Source organism: Dama dama, chromosome 8 (assembly GCF_033118175.1).
Source record: "Dama dama isolate Ldn47 chromosome 8, ASM3311817v1, whole genome shotgun sequence".
Taxonomy (NCBI): domain Eukaryota; kingdom Metazoa; phylum Chordata; class Mammalia; order Artiodactyla; family Cervidae; genus Dama; species Dama dama.
Window position 1 is genome coordinate 24042753 of NC_083688.1, and position 27474 is coordinate 24070226.

General features: G+C 42.2%; 1 protein-coding gene and 1 pseudogene across 2 annotated transcripts in view; both read right to left on the reverse strand.

Annotated features, from left to right (window-relative positions):
- ACSL3 (acyl-CoA synthetase long chain family member 3) overlaps positions 1-11216 on the reverse strand; it is a 73515-nt gene extending 62299 nt beyond the window's left edge. For both annotated transcript variants that reach the window (XM_061148640.1, XM_061148639.1), the window contains exon 1: positions 11048-11216. The gene's annotated coding sequence lies outside the window, so the exon portion shown is untranslated. The remainder of the gene's footprint in view (positions 1-11047) is intronic.
- Positions 11217-14293: 3077 nt separating this feature from the next.
- Positions 14294-27474, reverse strand: part of LOC133060501 (cytochrome c-like) — a 41669-nt pseudogene continuing 28488 nt past the window's right edge.

Here is a 27474-nt window from a genome sequence, read left to right on the forward strand (position 1 = left end):
GAGCTCAGTCTCCAGTCCCCTCGCTCCTTGCAGGAGACGGGGAGAGGGGTTCAAATCCTCAATGAGAAGGGTTGAAGTTCAAGCCCTCTAATCCCTGGGTCTTTCTGGTGACCAGCCCCATCCTGAGGTGCTCTAGGGACCAGGTCCTAAATCACTTCATTAACGTAAACTCAGGTGTGAGCCAAAGGAGCTTTTTTGAATAAGATTCTGAGCAATCAGGAAATTCCAACAGTCTTAGGAGTTCTGTGCTTAAAGTGGGGATTAAAAGTGGGGACAAACAGTGTTGCAATGAACAAGGGGATGCGTATATTTTCTGAATTAATATGGAACATTTTCTTCAGATGAACTGCTGAATTACATAGTAGTTCTAGCCCCAGTTTTGCAAGGAACTTCCATAGTGTTTTCCAACCTGGATACCCTCTGTCCCTCCTCTCTGCCATGCCAATTTCATTCCTTATATTTGAGCTCCTTCTCTGAACTCTCACCTCACTCCCAATCAGCTGCTACCTCTCACAACCCTTCCACCTCAAGATGCTCCTGGAGACAACATCTTTTTACACCTCAAAAAAATGTTATACAAACTAAACATTTTTCATCTCTAAGAAGTGCACTACCCAGGCACTAGGCCAGAGAGTACACAGGCATCAGTCCAGAAGTCAGGCCCAGTTTCAGAGTCAATGACAAACACCAGTTCTTGAACTCTAACACACTAGCAGTAAGGCAAGTTACAGTACAAAAGAACAATGACTCCTGGTATAATTGCAACAGAGGTCAGTTATCTTTCTGTAAAAATGTCCAGTACGGCTCTAAGATGAATTCACTCAGGTTCATTCTGGTTTCCTATGGAACTAAAAAACTCCCTACTTCATTTTAGAAGGAACTCAATCACCCTAACCTTCTTCCAAACAAGAGGCAATAACTTCAGGGATCATGTCAGTTTTCAAACAGAATAGGAAGATTTCTGATTGTTAATGTTATGGTTTAAAAAAAAAAGCCAAAGTGAAGGACCAGAATGAGGATCACTTCAACCATGATGAAAATAAGAAATTTCTCTGATTGAAGTAGAAACTTTTCATAACTCTGGCCAAAATGATAATGAATATTTTATAACCCAGAAACAGCGATGCAGAAAAACGAACTGTTTTATGCTAACAAAACCAATTTAGAAAATAATATTCAAAACGTATGGCTGAACCACCTTGTTGTACATCTGAAATACTGTAAATCAACTAGACTTCAATAAAATATACACATTAAAAAAGATTTATGCAGCAGTGTAACTAGTATTTAATAAGTGAAAGTGAGAGACACTCAGTCATGTCCAACTCTTTGCGACCCCATGAACAGTCCACGGAATTCTCCAGGCCAGAATACTGGAGTGGGTAGCGTTTCCCTTCTCCAGGGGATCTTCCCAACCCAGGGATCGAATCCAGGCAGGTTCTTTATCAGCTGAGTCACAAGCGAAGCCCAGAATTTAATAAAACACATGCAAATACCCTAGTAAATTACAAGTAGCAAACACATAAACACAGGGGGAAACACACAACATTAACTGATAAAGTTTCAAAGAAGCTGAAGAAAGAAACAAGGGAGAAACAGAAAAAGTCCTGAGCCAAGTGAAAAAGAGAGATGGGAAGGGAAGTGAAAGCACAAGAGCACTGATGGGAAAGCAGCTCACAAGAGCGAGCGCTGAGCAAGAACGGTTCACAGACGAGGAAACAGCTCCATAAACGCTGACTGGTCTGGACAGCGTCACATCCACCGTCACCGCAGTGTCAGAGACAACTCGGGCCAGACCCGAAATGCAGAGTGCACAGGGTTCTCTTACCTTACCCACTGCCCAGCCTCCCTTCCTAGTCCCGTCCCCTGCTACCATTCGTTTGACAATTACAGCACAAAGTTTTATAAATCACCATGTAATTTTACAGGCGGCCCTCCAGTCATGGTTCCACATCCAGGGATTCACCCAACCTTGGACTGCGTAGTGCTGCAGTATGCATCGCATTGCGGGGAAGCGGGGAATCCACAAGTGGACCTGCACAGTTCAAACCCATGTTGTTCAAGGGTCAACTGTACTTGGTGAGTTGAAGGAATCAATAAATGAGTCAGGCAAGATCTTAATAGTCTTTATCCTCCAAGGCTCCAGTGTTTTTGTTTCTCCCCCAGGATGTGACTTATGCTCACAGCTTCTCTAGTTCTCCAGAACAGAGGATGCCTCAATTTGATTTGTCAATCCTGCTCTTCGCCAATTGCCCTGGACATCCCCATTAGAGTACCTCTACCTTAAACCCAACTGTTTTTTTCAAAGCCAATCTATGTCTCAATTGCTTAGCTAATCTTTTCCTGGAGACCCTGGCCAATAGGACCTCTCTGACGTCTGTACTGCTCACTTAACATTAACCATACCTTTTATGTATCTTCAGACAGCTTGAACACTCTCATTCTTAAGGAATTAGTATTTCCTAGTCCCCTTTAAGTAATGTATGCTCTTACTTACATGATGGGTTTGCTCATGTACTGGATTCACAATACCTTGTTACTTCCTGCCAACAAACTACTTCTGAAGGAGAGAAAAAAAACAAGACCCCCCCTCTTAAGTCTCCCCTTTTTCCTGCCCTGTTCTGTCTGTATGAGCTATACTGCACAGTAACACATATGCTCGGATACCTTCTTCCCTTATACATATAATGTTCATACATTTCCTTTCATGAATCCTGAGCTCTTTTAGAGCAGGGACGATCCTTACTCATTTTGAAATTCCCAGTGTCTTGCAAGATATGCACTAATTTGAGTAGATTCCTTAAAAAAAAACAAAAAAAAACTGGGACTAAAACTACTAGATGACTCAGCAATCCCACTACTGGGCATATACCCTGAGAAAACCACAATTCAAAAAGACACATGTATTCCCAATGTTCATTGCAGCACTATTTACAATAGCCAGGACATGGAAATAACCTAGATGTCTACTGACAGGTGACTGGGATAAAGAAGCTGTGGTACATATATACAATGGAATACTATTCAGTCATAAAAAGGAACAAATTTAGTCAGTTGAACTGAGGTGGATGAACCTGGAGTCTGTTAACATACGGAGTGAAGCAAGTCAGAAAGAGGGAAACAAATGTAGTATACTAAATGCATATATATGGAACCTAGCAAAACAGAACTGATGAACCTATGTGCAGGGCAGGAACAGACGCAGACTGGTGGACACAGCAGGGGAAGATGAGACAGCAGCACTGAAACACACACACATATGCAAAACAGACAGCCAGTGGGGAGCTGCTGGGTGACACGGGGGGCTCAACGGGGCTACAGGGTGCTCTGTGACAACCTGGAGGAGTGGGATGTGCGGGTGGGAGGCAGGCTCGAGAGGGAGGGGATACATATATACTTAAGGCTGATTCAAGTTGTTGTATGGCGGAAACCAACACAATATTGTAAAGCAATCATCCTCCAATTGAAAACAAATTTTAAAAAAAGAAAGATATATAAATAAATCAATGCCCCCTACATATCCTCATAATACCTGCACAAACAAGCAGATAACTATAGTTAGCCAATTTCTCCAAAACATTGGTTATTTTGATATCTTCAGTTCCAAATAAAAATTAGCAGATCAATTAAACCCACTGAATCATCTGACAATTCTTTATCCCTCCAAATGGGAAACATGAAACATAAGTAAACATATTTCAGTAAAAATAGAAGTTACGGTTTTAAACAAAAAGAATTTAGGCACTTAAAATGTCAGGAAAACAGAAGCAGTCTGAAAACATTTATTATGAAACTAAAAATAGCACACAGAAGAAATCACAAGATTTAATGTTTATAATGTCTCCTCCTTTATAAAAGAAAAACTATGATCGAAAGTCAGATGAAAGTATATACTATATTAAGGTGAATAAAATCAAGACTAAGTCACATGTTAAATCAGCTTCACACAATGCTGTGTAGTAAGGTTTTCTAAAAAGACTGTCATGAGTCAGTGAAAAGTGGCTGATTTTTAGGAATTTAACAGGTCTTGGCAATTTTCTGGAAATTGCTCAAGGCTCCATTTTGCACCAACAAGTAACAGCTTCCTCATCTATACTCAACCTACCCCACTCAGACACTTTCCCATCAGCATGTTTTTTATTAAGTTTATCTATTTTTTTAATTGAAGGATAATTGTTTTACAGAATTTTCTTGTTTTCTGCCAAATATCAACATGAATCAGCCACACGTATATATCGTGCTACCAATCAACACTCTCTGGAGCAGTTTCCTATTCTTGCGATCCCCACTTTCCCCATCTTCCCCTTACTTCTGCTCCCCACCCCATCCCTACTACCATATCAGTATCTCCTGCCGAGGTCAGCTGTGACTTCCAAGTTGCTAAGTCCAATAGATGGTGCTCCAATTTTCTCACAGGAGCATTCCACAGTGGTGAGTGCTTCTCCACGGCAGCAGGGACCCCTGCTTCAGGCTGTCCCTCTCACATGACTGGCCACTGTGCCCATCTCCCAGGCAAACTCAGCCTCCTCCAGTTCTCTTTCTAGTCTCTCCACAGGCAATCTCACCCATTATCTCTCCACTGATGGCGCCAAAATGGTAAACTAGTCATCATTCAACTTCCCCTTCTCCCAATCCATATACTACTATTAATTACCACATCTGGCAATTTTGCCTGTAAATCTCCCTTTTCTCAGTATTTCTGCTAACGATATAAGGATCTAAGAATCAAATAAGCTAACATGAAAGCACTTTCATGTTAGCTCAAAAAAGGGAAAAAAAATTAAATCTGAGTATTAGCATTCATTAAGTTGAAATCTCCTTGCAAGCAAGGACTTTACAAGTTCATCTTTTCATTTATTCCACATCATACATCTAGCACAGTACTTTGCAAATGGCAATCAGTAAAGGTACTGCAATGAATTATTTGTACTGGTTTAATACACATTCAACTGAAATAGTCACACATTTAATGGCAAGTATTTCCCAAACCACGTCATCATTTGACTCCTAAGAGATCAGAATTTTAAGTCACTCTGTAAAGTGTAAAACTACATCAGATACTTTTGATAAATATAATGCTACTTACCTAAAGTTAGAAAAAACTGTCATCTTTTTTTGGCCTAGCTTTCCTGAAAACATCCAAATCCCAGCCTTTAGTCCGAAACCCATATAAAGTTTCTTGCTTCCCAACTGCTCATTTGAACGGGAAAGTTAAAATATTACAGGAATATTTAAGCTGTAAATACTCAAAAGGCAGGCAGAGAATGACTTCCTGAAAAAAAAAAATCCGCTCTCTCATTTTCACATCTTGCAATGTGAGCTGGAGTGACATTCTGAAGAGGAACAGACATTGAGATTAACAAAGTACTGTTGCTCAAAAAAGTTCCCAAACTCTTGGCTATAGGCACATTTAACTACAGCATCAGAATGCAAGACTGTCACCTAGTAGTATCTCACCAAATCAATTCAAAAATCTCCCCAGAAGACAAGACAGACTCTACATAAGTGGTGCTGGGAATGCTGGACAGCTACAGGTAAGACAACAAGTTGGAACATTCCTCCAAACATATACAAAAATAAACTCCAAATTATTTAAAGATCTAATATAAGACAAGGCTTCCCAGGTGGCGGTAGCAGTAAAGAATCCACCTGCCAGTGAAGGAGAGGTAAGCAATGTGGGTTCAATCCCTGGGTTGAGAAGATCCCCTGGAGGAGGAAATGGCAACCCACTCCAGTATTCATACCTGGAAAATCCCATGGACAGAAGAGCCTGGCGTGCTACAGTCCATGGGGTGGCAAAGAAATGGACATGACTGAGCAACACAATATAAGACATGACACCATAAAACTCCTAGAAGAGGACACAGACAAAACATTCTTTGCATAAATCACAGCAGTATTTTCTTAGATCAGTCTCCCAAGGCAAAGGAAATAAAAACACAGTTCAGTTCAGTTGCTCAGTCATGTCTGACTCTGCGATCCCATGGACTGCAGCACGCCAGGCTTACCCGTCCTTTGTTATCTCCCAGAGTTTGCTCAAACTCTTATCAGTCAAGTCAGTGATGCCACCCAAGCATCGCATTCTCTGTCGTCCCCTTCTCCTCCCTCCTTCAATCCTTCCCAGCATCAGGGTCTTTTCTAATGAGTCAGTTCTTCTCACCAGGTGGCCAAAGTACTGGCGCTTCAGCCTAAGCATCAGTCCTTCCTATGAAGAATCATGATTTCCTTTAGAACTGACTGGTTTAACTCTCTGACATAAATCACAGCAAGATCCTCTATGACCCACCTACCAGAATATTGGAAATAAAAGCAAAAATAAACAAATGGGACCTAATTAAACTTAAAAGCTTTTGCACTACAAAGGAAACTATAAGCAAGGTGAAAAGACAGCCCTCAGAATGGGAGAAAATAATAGCAAATGAAGAAACAGACAAAACAGACAAAAATATACAAGCAACCCCTGCAGCTCAATTCCAGAAAAATAAATGACCCAATCAAAAAATGGGCCAAAGATCTAAACAGACATTTCTCCAAAGAAGACATACAGATGGCTAACAAACACATGAAAAGATGCTCAACATCACTCTTTATGAGAGAAATGCAAATCAAAACCACAATGAGGTACCATTTCACGGCAGTCAGAATGGCTGCTATCCAAAAGTCTACAAGCAATAAATGCCGGAGAGGGTGTGGAGAAAAGGGAACCCTCTTACATTGTTGGTGGGAATGCAAACTAGTACAGCCACTATGGAGAACAGTGTGGAGATTCCTTAAAAAACTGGAAATAGAACTGCCATATGACCCAGCAATACCACTCCTGGGCATACACACCAAGGAAACCAGATCTGAAAGAGACACGTGCACCCCAATGTTCATCACAGCACTGTTTATAATAGCCAGGACTTGGAAGCAACCTAGATGCCCATCAGCAGATGAATGGATAAGAAAGCTGTGGTACATATACACCATGGAATATTACTCAGCCATTAAAAAGAATACATTTGAATCAGTTCTAATGAGATGGATAAAACTGGAGCCCATTATACAGAGTGAAGTAAGCCAGAAAGATAAACACCAATACAGTATACTAACGCATATATATGGAATTCAGAAAGATGGTAATGATAACCCTATATGCAAAACAGAAAAAGAGACACAGATGTATACAACAGACTTTTGGACTCTATGGGAGAAGGTGAGGGTGGGATGATCTGAGAGAACAGCATCGAAACATGTATGTTATCAAGTGTGAAACAGATCGCCGGTCCAGGTGGGATGCATGAGACAAGTGCTCGGGGCTGGTGCACTGGGATGACCCAGAGGGATGGGATGGGGAGGGAGGTGGGAGGGGGGTCCAGGATGGGGAACACATGTAAATCCATGGTTGATTCATGTCAATGTATGGCAAAAACCACTACAATGTTGTAAAGTAATTAGCCTCCTACTAATAAAAATAATTGGGGAAAAAAAATTGACTGGTTTAATCTCCCTGCAGTCCAATGGACTCTCAAGAGCCTTCTCCAACACCACAGTTCAAAAGCATCAATTCTTCGGCAAAGTAATGTCTCTGCTTTTTAATATGCTGTCTAGGTTTGTCAGAGCTTTTCTTCCAAGGAGCAGAAATCTTTTAATTTACAAACGAGACTTAAAAGCTTTTGCACAGCAAAAGGAACAGTAAGCAAAATTAAAAGACAACCTATGAGAGAAGTATTTATTATAAATGATGCAACTGACAAAGGGTTAATATTCAAAATATACAAACAGCTCACATAACTCTATCAAAAAAAAATTTTTTTTAATGGGCAGAAGACCTAAATGGACATTTCTCCAAAAAAGATATACAGATGGCCAACACGCACATGAAAAGATGTTTGACATCATTATCAAGAAAAACGAAAGTCAAAACCACAATGAGGTTGTGATGAGGCTCACACCTGTCAGAGTGGCTACCATCAAAAAGTCTACAAATAATAAATACTAAAGGAGAAAAAAGAACCCTACTACACTGTTGGTAGGAATGTAATTTGGTGCAGCCACTAGAGAAACAGTAAGGAACACTTTAAAAGACTAAAAATAGAGCTACCATGAGACCCAGCAATTCCACTCCAGAAAAGATGAAAACTGTAATTCAAAACAAACATTTGAGTACATGTATATTAGCGGCACTATTTACAACAGCCAAGACACGGAAGCAACCAAAGTGCCCGTCAACCGATGATTGGCTTAGAAAGAAATTTTCTACCCTAGTGATCCTGGGCAATCCTAATTTAAACAAAACTGGAACCACTAAAAGGGTTGATATTAGTAGTTTATTTTACATATTCATATATCTACTTCCTTAGTGTTCTGTACCACTTACTATTACAAATTATTAAAAGTAAAATCATAAAAGGGAAATGTTAAAATTACCATTTAATACTAGAGGAGACTAAAATAACATGAATGCAAAATGCCAGCTGGTATCATGGACTCAACCCTGGAACAGAAAAAAAGGGCATTCATGGAAAAATTGGTGATACCTGAACATAGTTTACAATTTAGTTAAAAGTATACTATCAATATAAATCTTTTGTTTTGACAAATGAACCAAGGTGATGTGACATGCTAATATTAGAGCAGGGGAGCCAGGTTATGGTATATAGGAATACTCCATAACTGCAACTTTTCTATAAATCTAAAATCATGCCCAAATTTAAAAGTTTTTTTTTAAATAGTACCTAGTCACCCAAGCACCTGTCACCCACAATTAAAAAAAAAAAAAACAACCCTCCCTAGACTAGATTTCCATCTAAATCACAACAGTCTATATTATACTCATTCACATGTTACTTTTCCTTCATTATACATGTAATTTCTAATTATCTATTATTCATATGATGACCTGTTTCATATTCTTTCCTCTAAAAGGCAAAAATGGCATCAATTCTGTTCTCTTCTTCATTCCCAGCACCTTGCCTGACATAGAATAGGAATTAAAGGCTCTAAGGAGCAATTAACTAACTAAGGAATTGTTAAACAGAACCAGACAGCAGAGGAGCACATAAGCAACAAGAAAAACGTTGGGACTTTTGGGGGCTGTGACTCCCCAAACCAGGCAGGGATTGATTTTCCCCATCCATCCTTCCTTCAAGAAGGACAACTTTAAATCATCCAGTGTACACAGCTCACAAACCCAGTAACTGAGACCCAAGGACACTTGTCACCTCAACCCCATACATGCAGCGTACATCCCCATACATCCAGCCCTACACCCAACACCACCATCCTACTACAGAACCAACTCTTTTTACAGAGAAAGAATGAACTAGGAAAAGACTAAAAGGAAAATGCCAGTGACTGAAGAAGCCTTACTCATTCCTAAGTTTTAAGAACTGCATAAGAACACTCCAGAACACAAAAGGATAGAAAAGCCTATACAGTACACTCCCGTGTCGCCACACTTCTTCCCAGTAATAACCTTCTAATACACAATTTTAGGAGCAACTCAGCAGCACCCCTCAACTCCTGAAACAAACCTGGGGAACCAGAAAAGGTTATCATCAAATGACTGCTCTCCTGGCCACTCAAACAAAACTCCACGGTGACAACTATTCAGCCAGCCACCAAAGAGAGGCAGCATAATATAACGCTTGGGTAAGAGAGCTCTAGATTTTCAAACAGGCGGGTCTGATCACAGCTTTCCCTCCTTCTTGCAGTCATCTGGGGGCAAGTTGGTGTGTCCAAACAGCAGTTCTCTCTACCTGTAAAATGGGAATAACCACCAACTTAGACAGTGGTTAACAGTTTCAGAGATACTATGCAGAAACTCTTCGTAGGAAACCTGGAATGTTATAAAGGCTCAGTAAGTGTCAGCTGTTTGTCATCTTATTCCACTACAATCAATTTCACAAGGCCTATTCCATCTCAGCTGACATTTACTGAGCCTTTATAACATTTCAGGTTTCCTACGAAGAGTTTCTGCATAGTATCTCTAAAACTGTTAACCACTCTCTAAGGTGGTGGTTATTCCCATTTTACAGGTAGAGAGAACTGCTGTTTGGACACATCAACTTGCCCCTAAATCATGGCAAATAAGAAGAGCAGCTGTGATTCTCTCTGCGATTCCTAGCTGACTCAGTGGTAAAGAATCCGCTCGCCAATCAGGAGACAGGAGAGATGGGGGTTCAATCCCTGGGTCGCGAAGATCCCCTGGAGGAGGAAACGTCACCCTACTTCAGTGTTCTTGCCTGGAGAATCCCGTGGACAGAAGAGCCTGGTGGGCTACAGTCCATGGGGTCGCAGAGTCGGACACGACTTAGCGACTAAACAACAAAATACACAATAGCTTAGAGCACATTTTCTAAAGTCAGCCTGGACAAACCAGCTCAATGTCTCTGGGCCTCGGGTTCTCCACCTGTGAAACGGGCTGGATCATTCCTACCCCGCTCGGGTTGCTCGGAATTACCCATTCCATTACCGGTGCATAATTAAAATGTACCTAGGGAAAAGTAAACCTTCAACTCCCAACCCCAGACCAGTAGGATTCATCCCAGGCCCATCGCCTCCGATCGCGGCCAGAACAAATACCAAGGTCGACCCACCTCATACCCCTCAATCTCTCCTCAAGGCCCGCAGCAACACACCCCCCGCCCGCCCCTCCAGCACCGTTTCGGAAACCGCAGGGGTGTTTCCTCCCGAGGACCGCGTCAAAGCCCGGCTAGTGAAAGTGGCCAACCCCCAGCCCACCCCGCCCCCAAAGCGCCGGGAGGGAACCCCGCGCATCCTTCCTCCCCCGGACAGCTCGGCCGCTCGGGGTGCGGTTCCCCCCGGGCTCACATGGGCTCTGCGGCCCGGGCCCCACCTCACCCGCTTCCCGGATCCCACGGCGGCACCTCCCACCCACGCCGCGGGGCAGCCCGGTACCCCCGCACCGCCGGGATAGGCGGCCACGTCGGGGATCCGGGCCTCCAGGCCCGCCGCATCCTTCCCCCGGGCCAGGGTGGCCCTCGGGGCGCAGCCCTGCCGCACGCGGAGGCCCCGCCGTGCCCACAACGGGCGCCGCACTCACCGCGATGCCGGGGCCCCGGTTCCTCGGGCCCACGCAGGCCTGGGTTGCGCCCCCAGAGTACTCGCGCCCTGGGCCGCCTCCTGGGGACCCTGACGGTGCCGCCGCGGTCGCACTGCGAGGGGACGGCCGTCTGCGGCTCGGTCCGCCGCCACCGCCTCGTCCCAGCCCCGGCCGCGGCGACGAGCGCGGACTCGCACCCCGGCGCCGGCAGACCAGCGTCTGTTGAGCCGAACCGCCCGGGACGCGCACCCCCGGCCGGCGCTCGTTGCATATGCAGAGAGGCCGCCGCCCATTGGCCCGCGGGCGGTGGCGCGTGCGGGGCTGGGCCTATCGAATTCCGGCCGGGAGCGCGGCGGGCGGCCGGGGGCGGGGCGGGGTTACTACGGGTCATTCGCCCGAGCCGCGGCGGACGGGACCCAGCCGCAGCCTGCGCGGGGCGGGGACCGGTCGGCGGCGGAAGGACTGGACCGCGGCGGCGGGGGAGGGGAGCCGGACTGTGCGGCCGCGACGTGGGCGGAGGAGCGGCCGTCCGGCTCGGTCTGCGGGAGGGCCCTTCCCCTGGGGTTGGAAAGATCACCGCCTCGCCCCTCCCAAAAACTACAAACGCAGATGTTGCTGTAATCTATAAATCTTAATATAGATCTGGAAAAAAGTGCGCCATTATCTTCCCTCTTAACTGGATTACGTGTTTCGTTCATGCACAGATTTGTCCGATTTTGCAAAATAAAATGATGTGGGGAAATGTCTGAAGCGAGAGGGGCTCAGGAATTCAAAGCAGGTTTTTTATTCTTGCTTTGGCTTCAACGAACCCAGCAAATAGCCCATCTCACCTCGGTGCACTCACTCTTTATACGCATTGTAGGCAGACGCTTTATCGTCTGAGCTACCAGGGAAGGCATATTCGAGATTGATAATTGTTTTCTAAAGGATAAAGTTGACCCCTCAGTACTGTTTTTGGACTTCTTTTTATGAAGCTAAACGTGTTTCTGTATTTTCAAGAGTTTGCCATTACATTTCACTTTAGACACTACGAATGGGGAAAAGAGTGCAGGTAGGCTGCCTTCTTGCAAGCCAACAAAGCAAAATACAAATCACTAAAATAGCAACTACAATACACTATTAAAAAGATGGCTTTCATTACGCAAGCTGTAGTGGGGTTGAGCTTTTTTTTTTCTCTCTCTTTAATTCAACATATTATTTAGTGGTCTGTGAACGAAGTTAAAACTTTTAAGTCAGACTCGATTCCACAAGAAGTAAAACATTTGGATGGTTTCATTTTGTCTTGAAGTAATGAAGGAGCTAGAAATAGCTACTTGAATAGTAAACCACCATGCGATGCAAAACTTGTCTTTAAAGTAGGTGAAGGGTGACGTGCATGAGCCAACCTTGGGCAAAAGCAGGGGCTCGATTTCCCAAGAGAATCTCAAAATCTGTGAAGCCGCCTGAACTTGAGCTGTCTGGAGTGATGAGGCGAGGAGCAAAGAAAGCTCACTCACCTTGGGCCCCAAGCCAGTTTAACTACCTAAAGCAAAGGATCCCTGACCCAGGAAACCTGCTCTTCTTGCTAGAAGTTCAATTGCTTCCTAATCTGTCAAAGCCCTATCAAAGGATAAAATCCTGAAGATTTCTTATCTAAAAGACCACCATCATTCTGCATGCTGAGGAATGTATACCATCAAAGTGGTAGTTCTAGAACCAGGAAAAGCCTCTAGAAAATAAGTAATTTCCAAGGAAGGAATCTTTTTTATTCCCCATCGATAATCATAAAGCAGACTTGCAGAATTCCAGCAACATCCTAACATCTTCATTATCTCTTTTGATATCACTAGTGTGTGTGTGTGTGTGTGTGTTTGTGGCTAAGCAGCTGTGTGGGTATGATATATACTTTTAAAAGAAAATGTTCCTTCTAAATTCTAAATTCTCATCCTGTTTACTTACAGTAAACAGTAATATCTCTATTACTAGAGATAGTAAAAAGTCTCTATGATGTTTTGTTTCTTAAATAAAATAATACATGCATAACTGCTTTTCTTTTAGACAGGTTTTCAGTATATTTTTATTTACAGCAGCTGAAAGAATAAGGGAATTTGATTGTATTTCCCTTCTTTTTTAGGAAAGCTCAATTCAGAAGCTGTAATGGCCAACTGAATGAAAACATCCAACAGTTCCTTTTAGAGTTTTGTTGTTTCTCCAAATTACAGGACTGTTGAGAGGAGATGTCTTTGTAATTTTCATGAATACCTAATGATTGTGGAGGGTCCCAGAAATAGTTTGTGATTGTATAGCAAGCTATATACTACTAGCATTTTTCATCATCATTAAAATGTAAAACGAGGACCAGCTGATGTTTAGAAATTCAACAGAAACTTTTTTGTTCTTTCATTTCTGGTGGATTAGGAGGGGAAGACAGTGATTGATGGGCTTTCAGGGTAGTGCAGCTGATAAAGAATCCACCTGCATTGCAGAAGACTGCAGGAGCCACAGGTCCGATCCCTGAGTCGGGAAGATCCCCTGGATGAGGGAATTGCAACCCACTCCAGTATGCTTGCCTGGAAAATCACATGGACACAGGAGCCTGATGAGCTATAGTCCTCAGGGTCACAGAGTCAGACAGAACTGGAGCGACTGAGCATGCACACACATACAAGACAGTGATTGAAGTGATGTAACAGCCCTCGATCTCTGAGTTAAGATGGCTCTGGCCTCAAGGAGCAGAACATCCAACAACAATCAACTTAGATTATGATATTTATGTACCTCACTTAAATATAACTCAAGAGGCAGGGCAGATCTAAGACGGGTTCAAGGACTCTGCCAGGTCCCTGAGGACCTGAGTCTTTACATCTTTCACTCTGGCTTTCTCCTTAGATCATCACACTCACAGATGGCCACCACAGTTTCAAGTGTCACATGAGAACACAATAGTGTGTGGCCAAAGAATAGGAGAATGTTTCCTAAATGTCACTTCTAATAAAGGAGGAAATCCTTTCTCAGAAAGCTAACAACTGACTCCTCAAGTCCTATCAGCCAGAACTAGGTCATAAGGTCATATCCTAGCTGCAAGGGAAGCCAGGAAATATCAGCATTTTTGGCCTTTATAGTGGAAGGTGGACACCATTAACACAGAAGTAGCCATGGAAAGGAATAAATGTGAGAAGCCCTAGTCAACAGTGTCCACTACTGACATCACTGGAAATTACCCATCTCTGACTAAAAGTGGCTAAAACAATAAAATTATCTGTTATCTCACTGAAACTGCCCAGCGGAAGGCAATTCCAGGATTTCTTCAAAGGACTCACTGGTGTCATCAGAACCCAGCTCCTTCTGTCTCTTTACTCTGCCACTCTCGGTGTTCATTTTCTTTTTCTTCCTGTTTACAGAATGGCTGCAACTGCTCCAAGCATTTATTTACTTATTTGGCTGTGTCAGGTCTTAGCTGCAGAACATAGGATCTTCACTGTGTCATGCAGGATCTTTTGTTGGAATGTATGGGCTGTCTAATTGTGGCATGTGGGCACCAGAGCATGGGCTTAGTTGCTACACTGCATGTGGAATCTTAGTTCCCCAACCAGGGATCGAACCCGTGTCTCCTGCATTGCAAGGCATTTTCTTAACCACTGGACCACCAGGGAAGTTCCTCCATTGTTATCTTTACACAATACTCCATCCAAAGCCAGAGAGGAAAATTGGCTTCTACATGTCAGTACATATTTCTTATCTTCCAAGATATACTCTGCCTACTTCCCCTAAACCAATAACTATCAAATGAAATTGCCCTGATAAGTTTAGCTCAATCATAGATCATTCACTAGTGCTGGGAATGACTAAAGGGAGAAAAGACAGGTCATTTGAAAAGAATTTTTAAATTCCCCCTCTAACAACTGAGGACAGAACATCATTTGACTTTTGGTTCAAAGCATATCCCATATTTTGAAGTACAGGGTCCCACCCAGAAAAATATCGACCTCAAGCTGACTCCTTAGCTGGGCTTTCAGAATTCTTTAAGAGTTCTGTCCGGTGGCATGCATATGGTAGTACCCAAGGATCCTATAGTCACATGCCTATTGCTTCCACTCTGCAGGAAAATGGGCTTCTTATTTGCAGATCAGAGTTATGCAAGATGCCATGAAGGCAAAACAGATACTCTGTGAGCCCTCCTCAGATTGTGGAGCTAGCAAGACTCAGAAAGCAGAATTGGAAGACTTGAGCCTGGATTACATATTAAACCCAATAGGGACAAACTACTGCCTTACACTCTGGTAGAGAGAAAGCCCTAAGATAGAGATCCACAGATGCTGTCAGCATATCCTGGACTTGGGAATGCCTGGAGGTAAATTCAGGGCATCAGCAGAATCTGTTACAGGTGGACAATCAACAGTGTCTGCCGTTTGTTTAAAAAAAAAGCTGGAATATATTTCAAGAAATTGTCTAATTATTGAGTTTCAAGGAAAGAATCAGAATTCTAAGAGATCCTGTATATCCCAATCCTGTGGTCCTTCTAGGAAGTCCTTTGCTACCCAGGTATCAACTCAGAAAGGATGTATATGGTTGATCATGGGTTGAGACATCACAGTGGGAAACCTTCATATCCACTGTAGACTTTATAAAGATCTCTAGGAAGTGACATTATCAAACTCTTTCCATGACATAGGATTCTATAAACACTCTAGTAATGTGTTCCTTCTTCAATTTAAGGTAGTTCAACTTTGTTCCACTTCAGTGATTGGGAACCTTCCTGTTGGGAAGCTATCAGGGCTTCCCTGATATGTCAGTGTTAAAGAATCTGCCTACAATGGAGGAGACCCTGGTTTGATTCCTGGGTCGGGAAGATCCCCTGGAGAAGGGATAGGCTACACAACTCCAATATTCTTGGGCTTCCCTTGTGGCTCAGGCTGGTAAAGAATCTGCCTGCAATGTGGCAGACCTGGGTTTGATCCTTGGGTTGGGAAGATCCCCTGGAGAAAGGAAAAACTACCCATTCCAGAATTCTGGCCTAGAGAATTTCATGGACTCTATAGCCCATGGGCTCACAAAGAGTCAGACACAACTGAGCAGCTTTCATATTCATGAAATGCTTTAATACTTTAAATTCCACTTTTACTTCTTTCGTTTCCAGGCTAGACTATCTTTTTTAAAAGTTCTTTTCCAAATGACCTGTCTTCTCTCCCTTTAGTCATTTTTATTTTTCTACTCCCTTCTTCATTTCCTGGAAGACAAAACAGAATACCTAAACTATAGCAAGGGCCTGAAAATTGTAAGATATCTTAAAAGAATCCATTCCAAGTTCTTGCTTGTCAGAATTTCATTAAAATAGCCTAAAATTAATTGACTTTTTAAAGTGATCACATATTTCTTTTTATTCCCGCTTCATTTTGATTAATGATAATTTCCAGTTAAGGCAGTGAACATTTCTTAGCTATACATACTTCAGTTCAGTTCAGTTGCTCAGTCATGTCTGACTCTTTGAGAACCCATGGACTACAGCATGCCAGACTTCCCTGTCCATCACCAACTCTCAGAGCTTGCTCAAACTCATATCCATCGAGTCAATGATGCCATCCAAGCATCTCATCCTTTGTCATCCCCTTCTCCTCCTACATTCAATCTTTCCCAGCATCAGGGTATTTTCTAGTGAGTCAGTTCTTCACATCATGTGGCCAAAGTATTGGAGCTTCAGCCTCAGCATCAGTCCTTCCGATGAATATTCAGGACTGATTTCCTTTATGATTGACATATACTTATATGCCTAAAAATCTTTTCAAATTCATTTTTGAACTTGCTTACTTTTTTATGAATGAGTCTCTGAATACTTAGCTTTTATAATACTTTCATTAAACCTCTGTAATTTACCAACTCATATGACTCTCCTATCCATCTTTTAAGTATATCTGTAAAGAATTCTGAATTCAGGCAGTTATATTAAACTCTCCAGTATAGTTAGTTTTCTGTTGTTTTTCAAAGACATTCTGGAATAGAGACTCTATATATATATGATTAAAAAAAAGAGAGAGAAAATCTAGAGTATCAACTAGAATTAATTTTGGCTGCATGTAACCGAAAATGCAAAATAATAGTGGCTGTAAAATGCGAAGGTTACACATATTCTACAAATAAGGAGTATGAAGCAGATATTCCAAGGTTAGTACAACCACTCCATGAAATCATTGTGTGTGCTTAGTCGCTCAATCATGTCCAACTCTTTGCAACCCCATGGACTGTAGCCCGCCAGGCTCCTCTGTCCGTGGGGATTCTCCAGGCAGGCATACTGGAGTGGATCGGCATGCCCTCCTCCAGGTGATCTTCCCAACCCAGGGCTCAAACCCAGGTCTCCTGCACTATAGGTGGATTCTTTACCATCTGAGCCACCAGGGACCCAGAATGCTTCTCTCCTTCTGTTCTGCTATTCTCAGTGTGTGGCTTCTTCATATGTGACTTCCATATTCAAGGTCATAAAATAGGTGCTACAGTTCCAGTCATCACATCCACATGGCAGTCATCAAGAAGGAAGAAGAGAAGAATGTAAAAGGCAATAGAGAATTTTTAGCAATAGAGAGAAACTTCTGCATTTTTCTGATAAAGAACCTTCATATAATTGTGAAATAAGCAAATAACCCCTAAGCCTTCTCCTTTCAGGAACTGTGTTATTTCTTTTTAGAGTTCCTTATTGAACTTACTTCTCTCTCTCCTTGAATCCTTTTTGGGTTTTTTTCCCCTCTGGACCTGCTATACTTTCTGTACATCATTATAAAATATTTGGAAACTGAACATGGATTTAATGCTCTAATTAATTGAACATGAATTTGACTGATATTTAAGAGCCACCAGAGGACAGATACTGTGCTAGATGCTACAATTATAGCATGTATTGAGACAATAGTGGTCCTGACCTTCAGGAAGCTTATACCGTAATGTAAGACATTATAATAAATAGAAGGGGGTGACAGAGGATGAGATGTTTAGATATCATTGCCAACTCAATGGACATGCGTTTGAGGAAACTTCAGGAGACAGGGAAGGACAGGGAAGGCTTGCATGCTGCAGTCCATGGGGCCACAAAGAGTCAGGCATGACTTAGTGACTGAACAACAACAACAGTAAATAAATAAACAAATACAAAGATAGTTCCAAAGTTGGAAATGCTCTTCCAACATTTAAACAGGATGACTGGGAGAAAAGAGGAACAAAGAATTTTCGATAGGGAGGTCAGGGAAGACAACTCTGAGAGGTGACATTTAAGCCCTCATGAGGAACTGGCTGATATTTTTGGCAGGAAAGTCATCTTGCCACTCAGAGAGCCTCTCCCAGAAACTAAGAACATATTCTTGTGGACATGACCTGGCATTTTTAGAAATCCTGCTCAGTTTGCAGAATCCATAAATATTATAACAAGGAACACAGTCCCATCACCCAAACGTCCATTAGATCTTGCTTTGTCATTTAAGGCATTGAACTCAATGTCAAGTGCTCTGGGAAGCTCCCAAGCAAAATTACTTGCCCCATTCTCTCTGCTTTGTTCATGCTATTGTTTAATCGGTGAGGCCTCCTTGGGTTACAAGGAACAGAAAATTCACGTTAAACTTACTTAAGCAAATAAAGTTTATTGGTTATGAATTAAAGGTAGCATATACACCTTCAGGGATAGTAAGACACAGAACTCCAAATGACTGTCTTCATTCCTCAGATCTACTTCCTTGGTGATGACATTTGCTTCATCCTGACCCTACCCTCCCCCCACCTCCAGGGCAGCAAGGTGGCTGGAGGTTCTGGAAGACTCCTATCCCACTGAAAATTCCAACTCTGCTGCAGAAATCTCATTTCCTCTTGAGGCATTATATGTCCCTCCTTGCCCAACGTGTCCACAACAGTACCTGCTGTCTGTCCAGACCTGGCTCACTTGCTGCATCCCAGGTTCTGAGGGTGGAGGTCACGAGGGAAAGTGTTGGAAGGTGGGTGTAGATGACCCACAGGGAAATTAGAGCGTGTCCATTAAGAGAAAGGTGAAAGCAAACAAAAGCACCAGGTTGCATTACTATGAGATTAGTGCTGCTTGTGCTGTGTTAGGTCAACTGTGTTTATCTTTCTCTAACTCCATGATGAGCTGTTTGAGAAGAGGTACATGTTCATCTTCTTATCCCCTAAGGTCTGCCCTACATGCTGATAGACAATACCTGCACCAAGTGAGCTCAACGGATATTTGCTAAATTCAACTATTGAATCCTGTACACGCATGCGTAGGAGTAGAGGGGTACATACACCAGTCATGGTACTTATAGCACATTTAAATCTCTCACAAAACATCAAATTCTAATTTTTTAAAGTTTGACAGAGAGACTGTCCTCACGCTACATTTGTTTCAGTTCTTGCTTCTGTGATACCTAGTTTACCATTTTTTTTTATTAATTATTCATTTATTTTATTACTTTTCTTTGGCTGTACTGGGTCTTAGTTGCTGCAAGGGCTTTTTTCTAGTTGAGGTAAGCAGGGGCTACTCTCTGGTTGTAGTACACAGCCTCATCTAGGGCTCTCGGGCTTCCGAAGTTGCAGCACCTGGGACTCAGTAGTTGTGGCTCCCCGGCCTCTAGGACCCCGGCTCAGCAGTCGTGGCACACAGACTTAGTTGCCCCATAGCATGTGGGATCTTCCCAGGCCAGGGATCAAACCTGTGTCTTCTGCATTGGCAGATGGATTCTCTACCACCAAGGCACCAGGGAAACCCCCTCGTTTATCTTAATAGTCATTCTTTCTACAGTGAGTTCATTCCTATATATATTTTTTCCTCAATCATATATTTCAATCCACATTTAATTTCCCATTTGGTAAGTCTACAGATCACTTCTAGTCTACTAAAGGTGTGCTCCGTGGGAGGTAGCATCAGCATTACCTGGTTGCTTGTAAAGAAAAAAATTACAAAATCTCAATCAGGCCCAATCCCAGACCTCCTTGAACCACATCTGCATTTTAACGAGATTTTTTCAGAGGATTCATAGACAACATTAAAATTGAAGAATCATCAGTCTCCTACTCTAGACTAGTACTGTCATGTATGCAATTTAAAATTTTCTGGCAGCCACATTAAAAAGTACAAAGCAAATAAGCCAAATTAATTTAATAGTATATTTTTATAACTCAATCTATTCCAATTATTATCATTTCAACTTGTAATCAGCTTAAAAAATCATTAAGGAGACACTCCTTGGGATTATTCGTTTAAGCCTGGTGTTTATTTCGTGCTTACAGCACATCTCAATTTGGACTAGACCCCTTTCAGGTGCTCAACAGCCACCTATGGTTGGTGGCCACTGCATTAATCAGCATAGCTCTGGACTGTAAAATGCATGAAAATAATAGACACGTTGTTTCACTCTCCACAGTAACCCAGTGCCAAATATAGTGCCTGACAGGTAAGAGGCACTCAATAAATGTTAGTTCAATTAATACATTTGCATGGTGGTTGTTGTTCAGTCAGTAAGTCCTGTCTGACTCTTTGTGACCCCATGGGCTGCAGCACTCCAGGCTTCCCTTTCCTTCATTATTTCCCAGAGTCTGTTCAAACTCATGTTCATTGAGTCGGTGATGCCATCCAACCATCTCGTTCTCTGTTGCTCCCTTCCCCTCCTACCCTCAATCTTTCCCAGCATCAGAGTCTTTCCCAGTGAGTCAGCTTTTCCCATCAGTTGGCCAAAGTATTGGAGCTTCAGCTTCAGCATCAGTCCTTCCAGTGAATATTCAGGGTTGATTTCCTTTAGGTTTGACTGGTTTGATTTCCTTGCAGTCCAAGGGACTCTCAAGAGTCTTCTCCAGCACCATAGTTCAAAAGCATCAATTCTTCAGCACTCAACCTTCTTTATGGTCCAACTCTCACATCTGTACATGACTACTGGAAAAACCTTAGCTTGGACTATATGGATCTTTGTCAGCAAAGTAATGTCTTTGCTTTTTACACTGTCTAGGTTTGTCATAGCTTTCCTTCCAAGGAGCAAGCATCTTTTAAATTTCTGGCTGCAGTCAATGCCCGCAGTGATTTTGGAGCCCAAGAAAATAAAATCTGTCACTGTTTCCACTTTTTCCTCATCTGTTTGCCATGAAGTGATGGGTCCAGATGCCATGATCTTAGTTTTTTGAATGCTGAGTTTTAAGGCAGCTTTTTCACTCTTCTCTTTCACCCTCATCAAGAGGTTCTTCAGTTCCTCTTCATTTTCTACATTTGCACGGAGAGAGATTTAAGATACTTAACTAGTACAATGAAAGTATTGACCAAATAAAATAAAAATGGACCCAAGATATAAACTATCAGTACTTCCACACTGGAGGAGAGTAGCATAATATCCGCCATCCCTCAGTATCTGCAAGGGATTGGCTCCAGCAGTCCTCTATGGATACCCAGATCCAAGGATGCTCAAATGCCTTATGTAAAATGCTGTAGCATTGTGCATACAGTAAGCCCTTGGTATCTGCAGTTAGTGGAATCTGCAGAAGAGAAATTCACAGAGAGCAAGGGCCAACAGTATGGGAACTGGTCCAATCCTTTCATATTTCAAATGAGAACCTGGAGTCCCAACAGGTAGGTGGTGTCTGCTTGGTGGTTTAGTCACTAATTTGTATCCAACTCTTTTGCAACCCCATGGACGGTAGCCCACCAGGCTCCTCTGTCCATGGGATTTCCCAGGCAAGAATACTGAGTGGGTTGCCGTTTCCTTCTCCAGAGGATCTTCCTGACCCAGGGGTCGAACCCGCATCTCTTGCATTGCAGATGGTCTCTGTATTGCAGGAGGATTCTTTACCCGTTGACCCACTTAGGAAGCCTGGATGGCTACTTGGTCACATATTTTTGTATTACATACACTACAATTTAGACAAGCAGGTCTTAACTTCCAACCCAGAGAGCTTTCCACTATATTAATGCATTCAGTGAACAACCACTGCATGAAAAAGCATCAGGCTAGACACAGTGGGGAAGAGATGTAAAGAGGAATGATATTCATGTGTTTCCAAGAAAACCACTTAAGGTCATTTTCATTTTTGATGAAACAGAAACCCGACTCAAACTAATTTATATGTGTGTGTGTGTGGCTCAGCTGGTAAAGAATCGCCTGCAATCTGGGAGACCTAGCTTTGATCCCTGGGTTGGGAAGATCCTCTGGAGAAGGGAAAGGTTACCCACTCCAGTATTCTAGCCCAGAGAATTCCATGGACTGTGTAGTCCATGGGGTCGCAAAGAGTTGAACATGACTGAGAGACTTTTTCTATCACTCTGTGTGTATGTGATATTCGCTCAGTCATGTCCAGCTCTGCATCTCCATAGACTGTAGCCCGCCAGGCTCCTCTTTCCGTGTGATTCTCCAAGCAAGAATACTGGAGTGGTTTGTCATTTCCTTCTCCAGGGTATCTTCCCAACCCAGGGATTGAACCTGGGTCTCCTGTATTGCAGGTGGATTCCTTACCCACCAGGGAAGCCCAAATTTATATAAAGAACAACATTTATTAGTCATATGATTGAAACTCTGCAGGTAGAGTTGGCTTCTCATGCAGCTTCCTCCAGATTCAGGTGTCAGCAGGCTCCTCCATTTTTCTGCCTGTCTGGAACTCTCTTCATTCCTGAGTTGACTTCATCATCCATGGTTACCCCCGCCCTAAGCTACTCTGCCTCAAGTCACCAAATCAAGCCTGAAAGAATGATTATCTTTTTCAAAAATCCTAGGAACATCTTTCATTGTGTTGGCCATAACTGGATTAGTTGCCATCACTACCTCTAAAACAGCCCTTACCTGTTGGGAAACAAAGTATTCTGATTCAAGTTAGTCACAGCCTATCCCCAGAGCTGAGAGTGAAGCCAGCAACAGTCAACCCCAGCTAGGGTTTGAGTGAGAAAGGACTTTGAGTAAACGTGCTTCAGATGGGGGAGAGCAAGCTGGTGTTCAAAACACAATAACATCTACACCAGGACCTACATTGTTCCATTTCATTATCCCACTTTTGAGAAGGAAAAATTAACCCCAAATACCCTGCTCTCCACTCTTCTCTTTATCTTCCCTCCTATTCTTCCTTCTTTTCTTTCCCTCTTTCCACTCTTTCAAAGGTAGAAGCATCAAGTGAACAGAATTGAGACTTATGGTCAAAGTCAAAAAAGAGAAGTCATTTTTAGTTTTTCTGTGTTTCTCCTCTAGATCTTGAAAAGCTTAATCTTTTGTATTTATCTTAGTAAAGACAGTTTTTAGTCTTGAAACTTTTAATGAAGTAAGGCTATGCCATAACAGTCAATTTTTTAAAATGCTGGTGAAGATTGTTTATTTTTGCATCTTGCTAGTTTATTCTCATTTATATGCTGAGTCTCTAATGATCTTGTGAACATTACTAGGATTCATACACAAATATAAAAACATTTTCTATATTTTATATATTATCTATTTTTTATATTTTGTAAATAATTTCCAAACCACACCACCCTAGTAGTCCTTATGTGGTCACACCTTGCTTAGGAGCATATTTCTCAAACTCATATAAATTGTGGCGGTGTCAAAGCATTAACTAAAGTGTGTACCTGATTTATCACACCTGGGTATAAACAAGCTGTATTTAGAACTGGGGAAAACCTAACTGTAACTTTGGGAAAGAGTCCCTCTTCATTTCTGTGTGTTTCTGGGAGAACTACTGGTCATTAATCCTTGTCCGCACTGGCCAAAGAACCTGCCTATCAGAACATCCTATCTCCCCCATACCCAGCCATTGGATCAAGGGCCATGATATGGTCCAAGAAGACCCAAGCAGAGTCTGTTCTAGGCATTTTACACCTGTATCCTCAGAAAGAAGCTGAGTTGGGATGATACAAGCATAAAGTTTGCTGAATTCAGATCAGCTCTGTCTTGGAGGCCATCAAACAACCCAATACAACTCAGGAAAGAGACAATGGTGAAAAACCCCAAATCTAGTGGTGCTTGAGCCCACTCCTATTCTTTCCAGTTAAATAAGTCAGTACCTGTGTGTGTGTGTGTGTGTGTGTGTGTGTGTGTGTGAGCTTACTCTAGTTTTTACTTATTCACAGCGTGCGCTTACTGGAATACAAACAGGAAAATGAAAGAAGGATTTCAAAATGATATTCACTGACGTTCAGGAAGGTATTTTGTTACTATTATGAAACTGTGGTTATGCCTTTAGTAAACAACAGAGTCATTTACCATATATTCCATCATCCCTTGCCTGTGAAGCAGGAGTCATATTTCTAGGGCTTCCTTTTCTCCCTGCACTAGGTCAGGCAAGCTCAGGTTTCTGGGTGAATAAAAGAGAAACATAAAACAGTGTTTCCTTTTAGACAGACCTTCTGCCTGTGTCACTCTCTCCTCCTCTGTCCTGGTTAACTGAATGGATGGTGTGAAATTTTTGCTGACTATTCTCTAAATCAAAATGTTAGAATGGAAAAATAGCACTTGTATATTGAATAAGTGGTTTGCATATATTATTTTATTTAAAAAAAGCAACATACCCTAGTGAAGTATTTTCCTGTATTATGGAAGAAAACACTGAGACTTTGTTAGGTACCCCCTGGAGATCCTGACATTAGTGTGTGGCAGAACTTGGACACATACCCAGGTCTGACTCCCAGCTCACGATTTTATCTACGGCACTAGATTGCTTCCCAGGGAAGAGGGCAATAGTTTCAGTCATCCTGGTGGTTTGTGCTCAAATATTTTGGAAGTGTGATCAGCATTCTCTAAGCTTCCGTGTAAAATACTTAGCAGGTTAAATAAGACCAAGCTTGAATTGAATGAGAGTCCAAAATGGAAAGAAAATAAAGAAAACACATCCCCTACTCTAAAAAAAATAAGTTGAATACTGGAAGAGAAGGAAGAGTAATGAAGAAAGAGCAAGGGGAGGCTGAGGAAGAGGAAATTTCTACCAGTTAAAGAGAGCTCAAAACAAGAATCATTCATTCTGGGACTCCACGGATGGTCCAGTGGTTAAGAATCCACCTTGCAGGCTTCCTTGGTGGCTCAGTGGTAAAGAATCCACCTGCCAATGCAGGAGACGGGAGTTCAATCCCTGCTTTAGGAAGATCCCACATGCCACTGAGCAACTAAGCCCATGAGCCACAACTACTGAGCCTGTGCTCTAGAGGCAAGGAGTCACAACTACTGAAGCCCACACCCAGAGTCCATGCTCCACAAGAGAAACCTCCATAATAGGAAGCCTGTGCCCCACAACTAGAGAGTAGTCCACACTCTCTGCAACCGGAGAAAGCCTGGGCAGCAAAGAAGACCCAGGACAGCCAATAAATAAAGAAAGAAAAATTTTAAATACTTCACTTAAAAAATAATAAGAAAAATAAAAAGCATCCACCTTGCCATTCAATGTGGGTTCAATCCCTGGTCAGGGAATTAAGATCCCACCTGCCTCGGAGCAGTTAAGCCCACACCCTGACACCGCTGTGGCCCACACAACACAACTAGATAGACTGCGCCCTGCAACAAAAGATCCCATAGGATCCAACACAGGTCGCATGACACAGTATAGATCCCGTATGCCATAGCTAAGACCCAAGGCAGCCAAATAAATAAATGAAAGAATCATTCATCAAAGACCATCCATCTCAACTTAGCCATACTTGAAACTCATATGTAGTGTAAAAAAAAAAAGAAATCTAGCTTGATTTATCAGAAAAAGGAAAGAATAGATAATGTGTCTTCAAAAATTACTGAGTTTTAATTAGTGAGTTTAGTGTTAGTTGTTCAGTCGTGTCTGACTTTTTGCGACCCCATAGACTGTAGCCCACCAGGCTCCTCTGTCCACGGACTTCTCCCTATGAGAATACTGAAGTGGGTTACCATTTCCTTCTTGAAGGGATCTTTCCAACTCAGGGATCAAACCTATGTTTCCTGAATTTCAGGCAGATTCTTTACCGTATGAGCCACCTGAGAACATATCTAGCTTGATTTGTCTGAAAAAGGAAAGAATAGATACTATGTTTTAAAAAATTACTGAGCTTTAAGTGGCTGTTGGCTAAAAATAGAAAAAAATTAAAGTCTAATTATTGCCAGAAATACAACCAACCACTCAGCCTCAAGATTTGAGAAGAAAGATGGAAAAATTGGGCAGTTGGTCACGTTGCTTTTGAAACAGTCCTGCTAGTGCTTCTCACCATATAAGCTCTCAGCACCTCAGCAGCCCAATCCTCCCTCTACAGGCTTTTGTACAAAGATTTCCTGCCCCCTCCTCCAAACCCTGCCCCTGTATCTTATTACCTAAGTGCTTCTCATAACTTAATCCTTTAATCTTATTACACTTACATGGAAGAGTTTCTAGAATACAGAGCTGCTCTCTCTGTATATATATGATATGAAAATACAGAGGAAAAGAACTAGAAAAATACACCGTATAACGGGGAGGAAGGGAATGGTGAGGTGGGATCTTGAGATGAGGGCAGATTTTCACTTTATTCCATGTATTTCTGTATGTTTTTAATCTTTCACATTAAGCATGTGTTCATATGTAATCTTTACAAAATGAGTGAGAAGAGATGTAGTTTAACTCACACTCTCTTTTCCAGGAAACTTTTTTTTTAAATTATGTTTATTTATTTTTAAATGATTGATGATTGCTTTACAATATTGGTTTGATTTCTGCCATATGTCCACATGAATTAGCCACAGGTGTACATATGTCCCCTCTCTCCTGAGCCTCCCTCCCACCTCCTACCCTTTCCCAGCCCTCTAGGTTGTTACAGAACTCCAGTGTGAGTTCCCTGAGGCACACAGCAAATTTCCATTAGCTATCTATTTTACATATGATAGTGTATATGCTAACACGCTGCTTTCTCCACTGATCTTACCCTCTACTTCCTTCCTTCTGCCCTCATCCGCGAGTCTGTTCTCTTTGTCTGTGTCTCCATTACTGCCCTGAGAATATATTCATCAGTACCATCTTTCTAGATTCCATATATCTGCATTAATATATGATCTTTGTTTTTCTCTCTCTGACTTTCTTCTTTCTGTATAATAGTCTCTAGGTTCATCCACCTCATTAGAACTGACTCAAATGTGTTTCTTTTTATGTCTGAGTAGTATTCCGTTGTATAAATGTACCACAGCTTCTTTATCCGTTCACCTGTCGATGGGCATCTATATTGCTTCCATGTCCTAGCTATTGTAAACAGCACTACAATGAACATTGGAGTACATGTGTCTTTTTCAGTTTTGGTTTCCTCAGGGTTATGTACCTAGAAGTGGTATTGCTTTATATGGTGCTTTTATTCCTAGTTTTTAAAGGAATCTCCATACTGTCTTCCATAGTGGCTGTATCAATCCAGGGAACTTCTTAATACCAGATTAGAAAGAATCTTTTAGAAAAGATTCAGTCAGTTCACTTCAGTTCAGTCGCTCAGTCATGTCCGACTCTTTGCGACCCCATGAATCAGCAGCAGACCAGGCCTCCCTGTC